At 36.5% G+C, this 6,000-nt stretch overlaps 1 long non-coding RNA gene and 1 pseudogene across 1 annotated transcript; both read left to right on the top strand.

Annotated features, from left to right (window-relative positions):
• The first annotated feature begins 529 nt into the window (after positions 1-529).
• On the top strand, positions 530-1,796 carry LOC148784382 (uncharacterized). Its single transcript, XR_016063818.1, has 3 exons — positions 530-1,175; positions 1,487-1,542; positions 1,623-1,796. It is a non-coding gene; the product is annotated as an uncharacterized LOC148784382 (long non-coding RNA).
• A 712-nt stretch (positions 1,797-2,508) lies between these two features.
• The window catches only part of LOC105179345 (ubiquitin C-terminal hydrolase 13-like), a 64,036-nt pseudogene continuing 60,544 nt past the window's right edge, over positions 2,509-6,000 (top strand).

Here is a 6,000-nt window from a genome sequence, read left to right as displayed (position 1 = left end):
ATCCAACTTTGCAAAATCCCTGTTTTTCATGATAGGACTAAACATATCGATGTGAATAACATTTTATTCGTGACATTGTGAGTAAAGAAGTGATAAAATTAGAAAAGATTAAAACTGAGGAAAAACCTAACTGAAATGGGTACTAAGTGTTTGCCTGTTGAGAAATTTGTTAACTGATTAAAAATTTTAAATCTTGTTCCTGGTCAGCTCTGCTGCAGGTTAGACACTGTTTCTCATTTCAAAATGCCTGTTGAGGCGGGGCCTTAGCCTATGATGAGAATGCCAGATCCAACTCTTTTAATTCGGACCGTGTTCCTTATTAGAAGTTCTTGGTCCAAGGTCGAGTGTGTTATATTTATGGCCCAATGACCTTATTTAACTAGGCCCACATGGCAGCCCATAACCTGGCCCACTCGGTAGCCCACGAACGACCTATACCTGACCCACCTACCCAGGTACTTATATACCTTCTCTTAACCCTAACCGTCATTCCTCACCTCTCTCTTACGCCGTCTGCTTCTTCTTCACCATATCCTCTCTGTCATCTTTTCCCTTCTCTGTCACCAAAATCCATGGCCTCTTTCCTAAACCAATCTGATGGTTTAAGGAAAGCTTCTCTAACCTTCCATTCTCACCTCTTCTCTCGACCTTTTAAATAGGGGTTTTTCTTCCCCTTTCCTAAGATACTGAAAAGTGATTATCTCTTAAGCTTTTTTACATGTCTTCGTGAAATCGAGAGTTGGGGGTCTTTGTGACCATGTGATAAAAAGATCTAACTAATCGAAAGTGTGTGGTCGGGTTTCTAAGTTTTCTATGGTGTTACCATGGGTCAGTGCTTTGGGTGCGGGACTTTTGTGACTGTATTCCCTCGTTCGGATCTTGCTTAATTTGAGCCGAGTTCTTTCAACAAAATTGTTTTTGTTTATTCTTTTATTCATTATTATCATTCATTCAAATTTGTAATATTCTTAAGGAATTTCCTACTCCATTATTGTAATAGTGGATTTGGTTATCTTGGTGATATCTACTCTACAAAGAGCTGTGACAACCCATCAGACATTCCAGAGAAGTTAAATCAACTTGCTGGCTATGCTCCTAATGAAGAGATAGAACTCTGCGAGATTTGTTACAAAATATGAATGGAAGAGATAGTATTTGCTTATTTCAACATACTGGTAACAATCCTAATATACTGTTGTTAGCTGCAAGTTAAAATGAAACCCACATGCAACTGTTTCCATTAAATGGAGCTATTATTGCATCTGTCAAATGTCATGGAGATTAACATAACTCATGTTACATGCAATTTCTTTACAAGGACTTGAAAAATTCTATGCATATGAAATATAATGCACATATTCATTTTAAATGGTGAAGATATATTTCATAAAATGCACATATACAGTTTAAATGTTGAAGATATCTTTCACAAAATGCCCAAATATAATTTTAATGTTGAAGATATCTTGTGATTTTTGCTTCTCAGGAGATAAAGTTTAAGCCCACAGTCATGTGTGTACATCGACATTTACATCTAACCAGGTATATGAAAATCACAAGCACAAGTATTTTGTCAGGACAAAGATTGTATTTTGATAACATTTCGATTTCTTTTATTGCAGCTAGAGAATGGGGACATTGTCTGGTATCAAAAGTCACTGCCTCCTCAAACAAGGAAGCTATTTCGTTGCCCGGATATTCCATCTTTCCCTGAATACCAGCATAGCCTCTAAGTACATTTTCATAAATATTGTGTTCATATTAATGTAATATTTATTTGTATGCATTCGCATCTTAGGTAGAATCACTATATTGTAGTTACAAGATATATGTTTCACATGTCATATTTCATTCTTATGTTGATTGTGTTTCTAGATTTTGGGAATATCTTTTCCTAAAGTATCGAACATAATCTAAATTGGTCTAACTTGGACCTTTTCGACATATAGTTCATTTCGATAGCTCATTAATGTTTTTCGAAATTGCCTCTTTCACAGCTAGTAATTCTTCATATTTAAGCTTTTCCTTAATGTAAACACATGACTCAGAAGATGTCCAATCCTTTTCTTTTGTTCCCCTTGGTTGATTGTTTTCTAAGAATATTTTAAATATGTTGGGTGTTTCCTTGTTATTCTCTAACCTTGAACCAAAAAATCTTTTGGAGGAGGTTTCATTTGATGAGACTGAAAACCATGTACAAATTTCAACTTTCTTGCAATTTTTTGGTTATTCAAATTTAGAGAAATATGAAACCTCTCGTACTTTCCTCCCTCCGTACCTAGACATGGATGAGCATGCAAGTCAGGTTGACTTCTTTCTCAACCTTCCTTCCTCCAAACCTAAACATGGGAGAGCATGCACATCATGCTCACTACTTTTTCAGTTTCCTCCCTCAGGTGTTAGACGTGAATAGCATGTAAGTCACACTTATTTTATTATTTCACCTAGACACGGATTACCATGCAAGACAAGCTCACTTTTTTCTCACTTTCCTCCCCTTGAACGTAGATGCGGATGAACATTTACGACAAGCTCAGGTTCCTCCCTCCAGACCTAGATGCGGATACGCATTTACATCAAGCTCCTTCATGTCTCCGCATTTACATCAAGCTCCTTCATGTCTTCCTCTCTCCTGACGTAGATGCGGATGCACATTTATGTCAAAACTCACTTTATACGTTCGTCCATCCGGACCTAGCTGCAGATGAGCATGCACGTGCGTACTTCCTTCTAAACTTCAACTTTTAGTTATTTTTAATGAGAGTATAACTCTACTAGATGTTGTCCTTGTTATTCTTTCAAATAGTTCCTTCTCACCCAAGTTCTCTCCTATAGGTTCCCTTTGCAATGTAATATCAATAGTTATTTATAATTTTAGACTTCATAGAGTAGCTTTGCATTTGACTGAAAACGTATCTCTAGTTGTCTCGAGTTTACGCTTATCCACTATCTCGGGGCTAGAAAATGAATGGTTATGTCTTTACTTGTATTTTAAACTTAAAAATAGCAATAAGAGGGCTAACATTGATGAGAATCGTATTTGCCACATTTGGGCTGTCTATTGCAAGCACCCTACGCTGCAAATCTCTTAAGATGAACAACCCATTGATTGCACTGCCTTATTAGACATTTGCTTTCTTGCTTGCTCTCGAACTTATCTTTTATTTTTCTCTATGTGTTTCTCCTCCTTCAAATAGTCCCTTTTATCACATACTCAGTGATGTGCTGCATATTGACTATTGTATAAGCTACCTAAAGATCGCGTAGTTAAATTACTTTCTAGCCCATCATAAAAAAGTTTTACCTATTGAAGTATTTGGATATCTGATGCAATTCATTATGGAGTATAATGTTATATTATCCAATGAAGTTTTTGGATTTTTTGGCCCATGCCCCACTCCCCACTTGGATGGCAGCCTACTTGTTGCCCGGCCTATTACTCGACCCTTCTTCTACTTAACCCTATTCTTCCACTATTCAACGGATGCCTCTTCCTCTCTCTCCTTTCTATCTCTGGTTTTGTTCCTCTCAAGTTTCTAGTGCTCTTGGAAAGCTCTCATCATCTCACCTCTTTCTATCTCTGTTCTCTGTGTTCTATCTATCTATATATAGTAGTCTTCTATGGTTTTAAAGCGATAGAAAAACATCAAAACTAAAACCCCTCTTCATGAAATACTTTATCAGAATATTTGCTGAGTGTGAAAGAAACTTCTTAGTGGAATTATGAGTAATTCTAAATGAAGCCTAAGTGGTCTCTTTGTTGGTCTTTGTGTCTTGGTGGCTTTGTGGGTTTTTTACAACCATGAGGGTTGTCGGCCGGTGGTGGCGCTTGGGCATTCAGTTGCCAGATCTGGCTTCTGAATCAGTTACTTTACTGCTTTCCATATTGTTATTTTTCTGTTATTCTTTCTTTGTTCATTGATCTGAAATTATTGTACTAGGGTTTTCAAATCCACATTATCTCTATAGCTATTGTTTCTTGGGTCAATTTTAATTAATTAAAATACAAGGCCCAATAATTTTATTTGAATCCAATTTCACTAAAGCCCACTTAATTAAGTCCATCATATATTTAATTCAATTAAATATATAAGCTCAATAAGACTTTATTAATTAATAAGTCCAATTTATTAAATAATAAAGGCAAGCTCATCATAAATGAATCCTATTAATTTATTCTTGGGCTTATCCATCCAATGGATCCCTCTTATTTTTAAATAATCCAATTAGTTATGGAATTAATTGACAATTAATTCCTCGTGCCTTCTCGGTAATTTCTGTGTGACTCTTTAGGTTCACCATTCAGCTAGACTTAGGCTAGTGTCAAGGACTATTATTAATTAAATTCAATTTAATTAATAATTCTTGATCAACCTTGATCAAAAATGCCGGTCACCATGGGTGACCGTCTAGGAACGGTCCATGGTACTAGAGACTAAGCGAATATCCATGTGAACTTTTTAGGTTGTCCAGTCCATACGGGTACGGTCCTTTCGTCTATCGTCTCCAGATTTTAGTATAGGGCATGAAATTGGGTATCAGTTCCCATCCTGGACTAGGCGTCTATGCTTAATCCTTGAGATCGTTATGCCAAATTGTTCGATATAGGAACCTCTTTTTGCTATTCAATTAACGAACTGTGGCCACCTATATAGCATAGACGCATCTCCAAGTGCATAGGAGATACCTCTGTCACGTTTTGACTGGGGGTGGATCCTCTTCTTGGAACGCACTGTCCTCACTACATACTTTGACTGCAATAGACAAGTCTGATAATGACCATGTTTGAGACACAATCACCTCTCGCACAGACCCAAGATATAGTAATCGTATGCACGTGACTTCCATGATTCCTCAAGTCTAAAGACTACTCCCGCACTATTGGACCCAGGGATTCGAGTCATACTGACCAAATCTCCAAGGCTTTCATATGATGATCCCCTAGCCAATCGACCCACTAAGACCGCATAGACATCTCACGTCTGTCGCTAATGAAACATGGCACTCATAAAATGAATGCGAGTCTTAATGCAAGTGTCAGTAGGGCTTTTAATGCCCAGTCTTGAGATCCTCGACTTGGAACATTTCAGACCTAACCCTTGGTTGTTGGTTTCATCACCGCCATCCTATGCACAGTCCAACTGTTGCACGATTGTTAAAGTGGTCTGTGGGCATCTATTGTTACTTCAACGCAATGCTTGACGTAATTTGATTATCATTTTATTCTTTATTTGAGTATGCATAATTCAATTATGAGATAGTATTTTATATTTCACCCAGCAGACATGAATCCCATTAATGTAGAATAAAAGACTTTATTGATTAAAACATGTATCAAAATTGTCAAACAATAATTGAAAATACTATTTCGGTCATTCTAGGTTACATAAACCCTATCCTAACATGATTACCACTAAGACTAACTGAGTCCCTAGTCTTTGCAGCAACAACCCTGCTATCGTTAAATCTTAAGACCTTCTTGTTTCGGCTTTTCTACTCCTCATCACCACCTAAAAACCATCTGCAGATTATGAATTCATTGATAACCAACACCAAGAGTAGAATGGTAATTATGTTAGTACTCAATTAAAGATTTTACATTTCTTGGATTGGAGCTTAGAACTCCCTCTTCCAATGGCGCTTCACTGGGAAATAAGTGCAAACATCATTCGAAATCCTTGACTAACGTGTTAGAAATGGTGACTAGAAAGCCAATTGGATTGACAGTTTTCGAAACCATTTACCAATCTTTATAAATGTGATATTATCTTGATTATTGTAGTAAACATATTCCTCACACATGCTTCTTCTTTAATTTGTACTTTGGCTCCCATTAGTATGGACCAAACTTGTAAAAAAATTGAAAGCGATAGAACCTATTTTTCAAATCTAGTAAGATAAAGAACTAAAATGCGAAAATTCAAAAAATATAGGACAAATTTTGTTCCAATGAAACTTTGGGATTATTTTTCTTATTCAAATTACAACATCTCTAAATTT

This window comes from Sesamum indicum, linkage group LG13, assembly GCF_026168435.1.
Source record: "Sesamum indicum cultivar Baizhima isolate 11 linkage group LG13, ASM2616843v1, whole genome shotgun sequence".
Taxonomy (NCBI): Eukaryota; Viridiplantae; Streptophyta; class Magnoliopsida; order Lamiales; family Pedaliaceae; genus Sesamum; species Sesamum indicum.
This window is presented reverse-complemented; position numbering and strand designations above follow the sequence as displayed.